Below are 8,117 nucleotides of genomic sequence, written 5' to 3' on the forward strand. Positions count from 1 at the left end.
TAAACATAATAGAAATCCTAAATCCTAATCCTAAGAGAGAGGAGAGAGCCCATCTCTCTCTCTAGAAACTACATCTAAAAAGCTAAAATTATGAATTATCAGCTCCCTTATATGAATTGTTCAATGAATGGATAGATCCCCCCACTTTACAGCCTCTAATCTGTGTTTTCTGGGTTTGGATCTGGATTGAAAAGGGTCCAGAAATTGCTGGGGCCGACTTCTGCAATTTTCTACATGTGGCATCTGTCATGCGTATGCGTGGGTCATGCATTCGCGTCATTTGAAGTTTTTCCTTGTCACGCGTACGCATCAGTTACGCATCTGCGTCAATTGCGTTCTGCTCAAGGCATGCGTCCGCGTCGTCCACGCGTGCGCGTCGTTTGCATTTTGCGCTAAGCACGCATCCGCGTCGTCCATGCGCTCGCGTCGCTGCTTTTTCTTCAAAACTCCATTTTTGTGCTTTCCTTCTATTTTTGTATGTTTCCTTTTTGTCCTCTAAGTCATTCCTGTCCTATGAAACCTGAAAATACTTAACATACAAATCACGGCATCGAATGGTAATAAAGGATAATTAAATTTAATATTTTTAAAGAATAGGAAACATGTTTTCTCATATATCATAAAATAAGGAAAGAATTGTAAAACTATACAATTTACATGAATAAGTGGGTGAAGATTTGATAAAAATACTCAATTTAAGCACAAGATGAATCATAAAATAGGGGTCTATTGATGAGCGGATAATTTATACGCTTTTTGGCATTATTTTTAGGTAGTTTTTAGTAAGTTCAAGCTACTTTTAGGGATGTTTTCATTAGTTTTTATGTTAAATTCACATTTCTGGACTTTACTATGAGTTTGTGTGTTTTTCTGTGATTTCAGGTAATTTCTGGCTGAAATTGAGGGACTTGAGCAAAACTCTGAAAAAGGCTGACAAAAGGACTGCTGATGTTGTTGGAATCTGACCTCCCTGCACTCAAAATGGATTTTCTGGAGCTACAGAACTCCAATTGGCACGCTCACAACGGCGTTGGAAAGGAGACATCCAGAACTTTCCAGCAATATATAATAGTCCATACTTCATTCGGAAATTGACGACGTAACTTGGCGTTGAACGCCAAGTACATGCTGCTGTCTGGAGTTAAACGCCAGAAAAACGTCATGATCCGGAGTTGAACGCCCAAAACACGTCATAACTCGGAATTCAACTCCAAGAGGAGCCTCAGCTCGTGGATTGATCAAGCTCAGCCCAAGCATACACCAAGTGGGCCCCGGAAGTGGATTTATGCATCAATTACTTACTCCTGTAAACCCTAGGAGCTAGTTTATTATAAATAGAACATTTAACTATTGTATTAGACATCTTTGGTCTCAGTTTTGTTTTATTGTTCATCCTAAGAGGCTATTGATCACGTTTTGGGGGCTGGCCATTCGGCCATGCCTGACCCTTTTACTTATGTATTTTCAACGGTGGAGTTTCTGCACACCATAGATTAAGGGTGTGGAGCTCTACTGTACCTCAAGTATTAATGCAATTCTATTTTCTTCCATTCAATTCAACTTGTTCTTATTCCAAGATATTCATTCGCACCCAAGAACATGATGAATGTGATGATTATGTGACGCTCATCATCATTCTCACCTATGAACGCACGTGATTGACAACCACCTCCGTTCTACATGCAACCGAGCTTGAATGTGTATCTCTTAGATTCCCCAACAGAATCTTCGTGGTATAAGCTAGATAGATGGCGGCATTCATGAGGATCCGAAAAGTCTAACCTTGTCTGTGGTATTCCGAGTAGGATCCTGGGAATCCGGAAAGTCTAACCTTGTCTGTGGTATTCCGAGTAGGATTCCGGTAATGAATGACTGTGACGTGCTTCAGACTCGCAACTGCTGGGCGTTAGTGACAGACGCAAAAGAATCAAGGGATTCTATTCCAGTAGGAGCGGGAACCAACCAGTGATTAGCCGTGCTGTGACAGAGCGCGTGAGCGTAGTTTTCACTGCGAGGATGGGATGTAGCCTTCGGCCAGTGTGATGCCTCCAGACGATTAGCCATGCGAGTGACAGCGCAGAGGACCATTTTCCAGAGAGGATACAAAGTAGCCATCGTCGAACGGTGAACCCCTATACACAGCTTGCCATGGAAAGGAGTAAGAAGGATTGAGTTGAAGCAGTAGGAAAGCAGGCGTTCTCGAGCCATACAGTATCTCCATTCGCCTATCTGAAATTCCCACTATTGATTTACATAAGTATTCTATCCCTTTTATTATTTCTATTTTATTATTAATTTTCGAAACCATAAACAAATTTAATCTGCCTAACTGAGATTTACAAGGTGACCATAGCTTGCTTCATACCAACAATCTCTGTGGGATCGACCCTTACTCACGTAAGGTTTATTACTTGGACGACCCAGTACACTTGCTGGTTAGTTGAACGGATTTGTGTCCACTCGTGCCAATTTCAAATTCCATAAAAGTACAAGGAGTACAACTTAAAGAATATGGATCACAATTTCGTCCACCAAGTTTTTGGCGCCGTTGCCGGGGATTGTTCGAGTATGGACAACTGACGGTTCATCTTGTTGCTCAGATTAGGTAATTTTCTTTTCAAAAATCTTTTTCAAAAATATTTTCTTTTATTTTTCGTTTTTCCTAACATTATTTTCGAAAAAATTAATAAAAATCCAAAAAAAATTAGAAAATCATAAAAATAAAAAATATTTTGTGTTTCTTGTTTGAGTCTTGAGTCAATTTTTTAGTTTGGTGTCAATTGCATGCTTTTAAAAATTTTTCTTGCAATTTTCAAAAATCCCATACATTCATAGTGTTCTCCATGATCTTCAAGTTGTTCTTGGTAAGTCTTCTTGTTTGATCTTGATGTTTTCTTGTTTTGTGTCTTTTCTTGTTTTTCATGTGCATCTTTGCATTCATATTTTCCAAGCATTAAAAATTTCTAAGTTTGGTGTCTTGCATGTTTTCTTTTCTTGAAAATTTTTCAAAATTATGTTCTTGATGTTCATCATGATCTTCAAAGTGTTCTTGGTGTTCATCTTGACATTCATAGCATTCTTGCATGCATTCATTGTTTTGATCTAAAAATTTCATGCATTAAGTATTTTTGTTGTTTTTCTCTCTCATAATTAAAAATTCAAAAATTCAAAAAAAATATCTTTTCCTTATTTCCCTCCAAATTTTCGAATTTTTGGGTTGACTTGGTCAAAAATTTTCAAAATTATTTGTTTCTTACAAGTCAAATCAAAATTTCAATTTTAAAAATCTTATCTTTTCAAAATCTTTTTCAAAAATCATATTTTTTTTTCCATTTTTTTTCTTATTTTCGAAAATTAAAAAAAAATTATTTTTCAAAATCTTTTTCTTATCTTTTATACCATATTTTCAAAAAAATGCTAACAATTAATGTGATTGATCCAAAAATTTGAAGTTTGTTACTTTCTTGATAAGAAAGGTTCAATCTTTAAATTTTAGAATCTTCTCTTGTAGTTTCTTGTTAGGTAAGTCATTTTAAAAATTAAATTTTTTTAAAAAATTTTTTTTATTAAAATTTTTATCTTATCTTTTTATCTTATCCTTCTCAAAATTTTATCTTTTTCAAAATTTGATTTCAAAATTTTTAGCTAACTTCTTATCTTCTTATCTTTTTAAATTTTGATTTCAAATCTTTTTCAATCAACTAACTAACTTTTTGTTTGTTTCTTATCTTTTTCAAAACCACCTAACTACTTCTCCCTCTTCTATTTTCGAAAATATCTCTCTCTTTTTAAAAAAATTCTTTTTAATTAACTAAATGTTTCATATTTTAATTTTAATTACAATTTATCTCTAATTTTCGAAAATCACTAACCCCTTTTTAAAATTATTTTCGAAATTCTCTTTCTCTTTTCTTCTTCTATTTAATTATTTGTTTACTAACACTACTCTTCACCTCTCTTCATCTAAAAAATCCGAATTCTTCTTCATTCTTCTACTCCCTTCTTTTTCTACTAACATAAAGGAATCTCTATACTGTGACATAGAGGATTCCTCTTTCTTTTCTTGTTTTCTTCTCTTTCATATGAGCAGGAACAGGGATAAAGGCACTCTTGTTGAAATTGATCCAGAACCTGAAAGGACTTTGAAGAAAAAATTAAGAGAAGCTAAATTACAACAATCCAGAAACAACCTTTCAGAAATTTTCGAACAAGAGAAGGAGATGGCAGCCGAAAATAATAATAATGCAAGGAGAATGCTTGGTGACTTCACAAAGCCAACGTCCAAGTTTGATGGAAGAAGCATCTCCATTCCTGCCATTGGAGCCAACAACTTTGAGCTGAAACCTCAGCTAGTTGCCTTAATGCAACAAAACTGCAAGTTTTATGGGCTTCCATCTGAAGATCCTTATCAGTTTTTAACTGAGTTCTTGCAGATCTGTGAGACTGTAAAGACGAATGGAGTTGATCCTGAAGTCTACAGACTCATGCTTTTCCCTTTTGCTGTAAGAGACAGAGCTAGAATATGGTTGGATTCACAACCCAAGGATAGCCTGGACTCATGGGATAAGCTGGTCACTGCCTTCTTGGATAAATTCTTTCCTCCTCAAAAGCTGAGCAAGCTGAGAGTGGATGTTCAAACCTTCAAACAAAAAGATGGTGAATCCCTCTATGAAGCTTGGGAAAGATACAAGCAGCTGACCAAAAGATGTCCATCTGGCATGTTTTCAGAATGGACCATATTAGATATATTCTATTATGGTCTCTCTGAATTTTCGAAAATGTCATTGGACCATTCTGCAGGTGGATCTATTCACCTGAAGAAAACGCCTGAAGAGGCTCAAGAACTCATTGACATGGTTGCAAACAACCAATTCATGTACACTTCTGATAGGAATTCCGTGAACATTGGGATACCTCAGAAGAAAGGAGTTCTTGAAATTGATACTCTGAATGCCATATTGGCTCAGAACAAAGTGTTGACTCAACAGGTCAACATGATCTCTCAAAATCTGAATGGATGGCAACATGCATCCAACAGTACTAGAGAGGCAGCTTCTGAAGAAGCTTATGATCCTGAGAACCCTGCCATGGCAGAGGTTAATTACATGGGTGAACCTTATGGAAACACCTATAACTCATCATGGAGAAATCATCCAAATTTCTCATGGAAGGATCAACAAAAGCCTCAACAAGGCTTTAACAATGGTGGACGCAACAGGCTGAACAATAGCAAGCCATATCCATCATCTTCTCAGCAACAGACAGAGAATTTTGAACCAAACACCTCTAATTTAGCCAATGTAGTCTCTGATCTGTCAAAGGTCACTTTCAGTTTCATGAGTGAAACAAGATCCTCCATTAGAAATCTGGAGGCACAAGTGGGCCAGCTGAGTAAGAAAGTCATTGAAACCCCTCCTAGTATTCTCCCAAGCAATACAGAAGAGAATCCAAAAGGAGAGTGCAAAGCTATTGACATAGTCAATATGGCCGAATGCACAAGGGAAGAGGAGGACGAAAATCCTAGTGAGAAAGACCTCCTGGGACGTCCCTCAAGCAAGAAGGAGTTTCCTATTAAGGATCCAAAGGAATCTAAGGCTCATATAGAGACCATAGAGATTCCATTAAATCTCCTTCTGCCATTCATGAGCTCTGAAGACTATCCATCCTCTGAAGAGGATGAAGATGTAACTGGAGAGCAAGTTGCTCAATATTTAGGAGCTATCATGAAGCTGAATGCCAAGTTGTTTGGTAATGAGGCTTGGGAAAGTGAACCTCCCTTGCTCATTAATGAACTGGATACTTGGATTCAAAAAATTCTACCTCAAAAGAAGCAAGATCCTGGCAAGTTCTTAATACCTTGTACCATAGGCACCATGATCTTTGAAAAAGCTCTGTGTGATATGGGGTCAGGGATAAATCTTATGCCACTCTCTGTAATAGAGAAGCTGGGGATCATTGAGGTACAACCTGCCTTGTTCTCATTACAACTGGCAGACAAGTCATTGAGACAAGCTTATGGAATAGTAGAGGACGTGTTAGTAAAGGTTGAAGGCCTTTACATCCCTGCTGATTTCATAATCTTAGACACTAGGAAGGAAGAGGATGATTGCATCATCCTTGAAAGACCTTTCCTAGCGACAGCAGGAGCTGTGATAGATGTCAACAGAGGTGAATTAGTCCTTCAATTGAATGGGGACTACCTTGTGTTTAAGGCACATGGCCATCCCTTTGTGACAAAAGAGAGTAAGCATAAAGAACATCTCTCAGTTCAGAGTCAAGAAGAGCCCACACAGTCAAACTCTAAGTTTGGTGTTGTGAGGCCACAACCAAACTCTAAGTTTGGTGTTAAGACCCCATATCCAAACTCTAAGTTTGGTGTTGGCAACTATACAACATTGACCTGATCACCTTGTGGCTCCATGAGAGCCACTGTCAAGCTATTGGCATTAAAAAAGCACTTGTTGGGAGGCAACCCAATTTTGTTTATCTAATTTTTATTTTATTTTATTGTTATTTTATGTTTTATTAGATACATGATCATGAGGAGTCATGAAAAAATCATAAAAATTAAAAACAGAGTCAAAAATAGCAGAAGAAAAAAATCACACCCTGGAGGACGCACAGGCTGGCGTTCAACGCCAGTAAGATGCATCTGGCTAGCGTTCAACGCCAGAACAGAGCACCATTTTGGCGCTGAACGCCAGAAACAAGCAACATTCTGGCGTTGAACGCCAGGAATGTGCCTAGAGAGGAAAAACTGGCGCTGAACGCCAGTAACAAGCATGAAACTGGCGTTCAACGCCAGAAACATGCTTTACATGGGCGTTGAACGCCCAGAATGTGCACCAATGGGCGTTTAAACGCCAGAATGGTGTGCAAAGGCATTTTACATGCCTATTTGGTGCAAGGATGGAATTCCTTGACACCTCAGGATCTGTGGACCCCACAGGATCACCTCAGGATCTGTGGACCCCACAGGATCCCCACCTACCATATTCCCACCTTACCTCCTAATCCTAGTTTTTGTGATTACTCTTCCCCATGTCACACTTCCCAACAACTTTCACCAATCACCTTAATTCCTCTTCCCAATTACCCCATTCACCACTCACATCCATCCACTCTTCCCCATAAACCCCACCTACCTTCAAAAATTCAAAACCAATTTCTCACCCATTGGTGGACGAAATTGTGATCCATGTTCTAACTATTTTGAGATGAAGTCTTTTATTATGGCACTGGTTGAATCCACAACTCCGTTCAACTAACCAGCAAGTGTACTGGGTCGTCCAAGTAATAAACCTTACGTGAGTAAGGGTCGATCCCACAGAGATTGTTGGTATGAAGCAAGCTATGGTCACCTTGTAAATCTCAGTTAGGCAGATTAAATTGGTTTATAGAATTTCGAATATTAATAATAAAAAGAAAATAAAAGGGATAGAAATACTTATGTAAATTAATAGTGGGAATTTCAAATAAGTGTATGAAGATGCTGTGCTCCTCTTGAATCTCTACTTTCTTATTGCTTTCATCCAATCCTTCTTATTCCTTTCCATGGCAAGCTGTATGTAGGGCATCACCGTTGTCAATGGCTACATCCCATCCTCTCAGTAAAAATGGTCCTCTGCGGCTGTCACTCGCATGGCTAATCATCTGTCAGTTCTCAATCAGGTTGGAATAGAATCCCTTGATTCTTTTGCGCTTGTCATCACGCCCAGCCTTCAGGAGTTTGAAGCTCGTCACAGTCATTCAATCCCAGAATCCTACTCGGAATACCATAGGCAAGGTTTAGAATTTCCGGATCCTCATGAATGCCGCCATCTATCTAACTTATACCACGAAGATTCTGTTGGGGAATCTAAGAGATACACATTCAAGCTCTGTTGCATGTAGAACGGAAGTGGTTGTCAATCACGTGCGTTCATAAGTGAAAATGATAATGAGGGTTATCTAATCATCACATTCATCATGTTCTTGGGTGCGAATGAATATCTTGGAATAAGAATAAAAGAGAATTGAATAGAAAGTAATAGTAATTGTATTGAAACTTGAGGTACAGCAGAGCTCCACACCCTTAATCTATGGTGTGTAGAAACTCCACCGTTGAAAATACATAA

The 8,117-nt window shown here is 38.2% G+C and overlaps 1 non-coding gene across 1 annotated transcript; it reads right to left on the minus strand.

Annotated features, from left to right (window-relative positions):
* Positions 1 to 4,616: 4,616 nt before the first annotated feature.
* LOC130965122 (small nucleolar RNA R71) lies at positions 4,617 to 4,720 on the minus strand. The gene has a single exon (XR_009081175.1). It is a non-coding gene; the product is annotated as a small nucleolar RNA R71 (small nucleolar RNA).
* Positions 4,721 to 8,117: the final 3,397 nt, after the last annotated feature.

This window comes from Arachis stenosperma, chromosome 2 (assembly GCF_014773155.1).
Source record: "Arachis stenosperma cultivar V10309 chromosome 2, arast.V10309.gnm1.PFL2, whole genome shotgun sequence".
Classification (NCBI taxonomy): domain Eukaryota; kingdom Viridiplantae; phylum Streptophyta; class Magnoliopsida; order Fabales; family Fabaceae; genus Arachis; species Arachis stenosperma.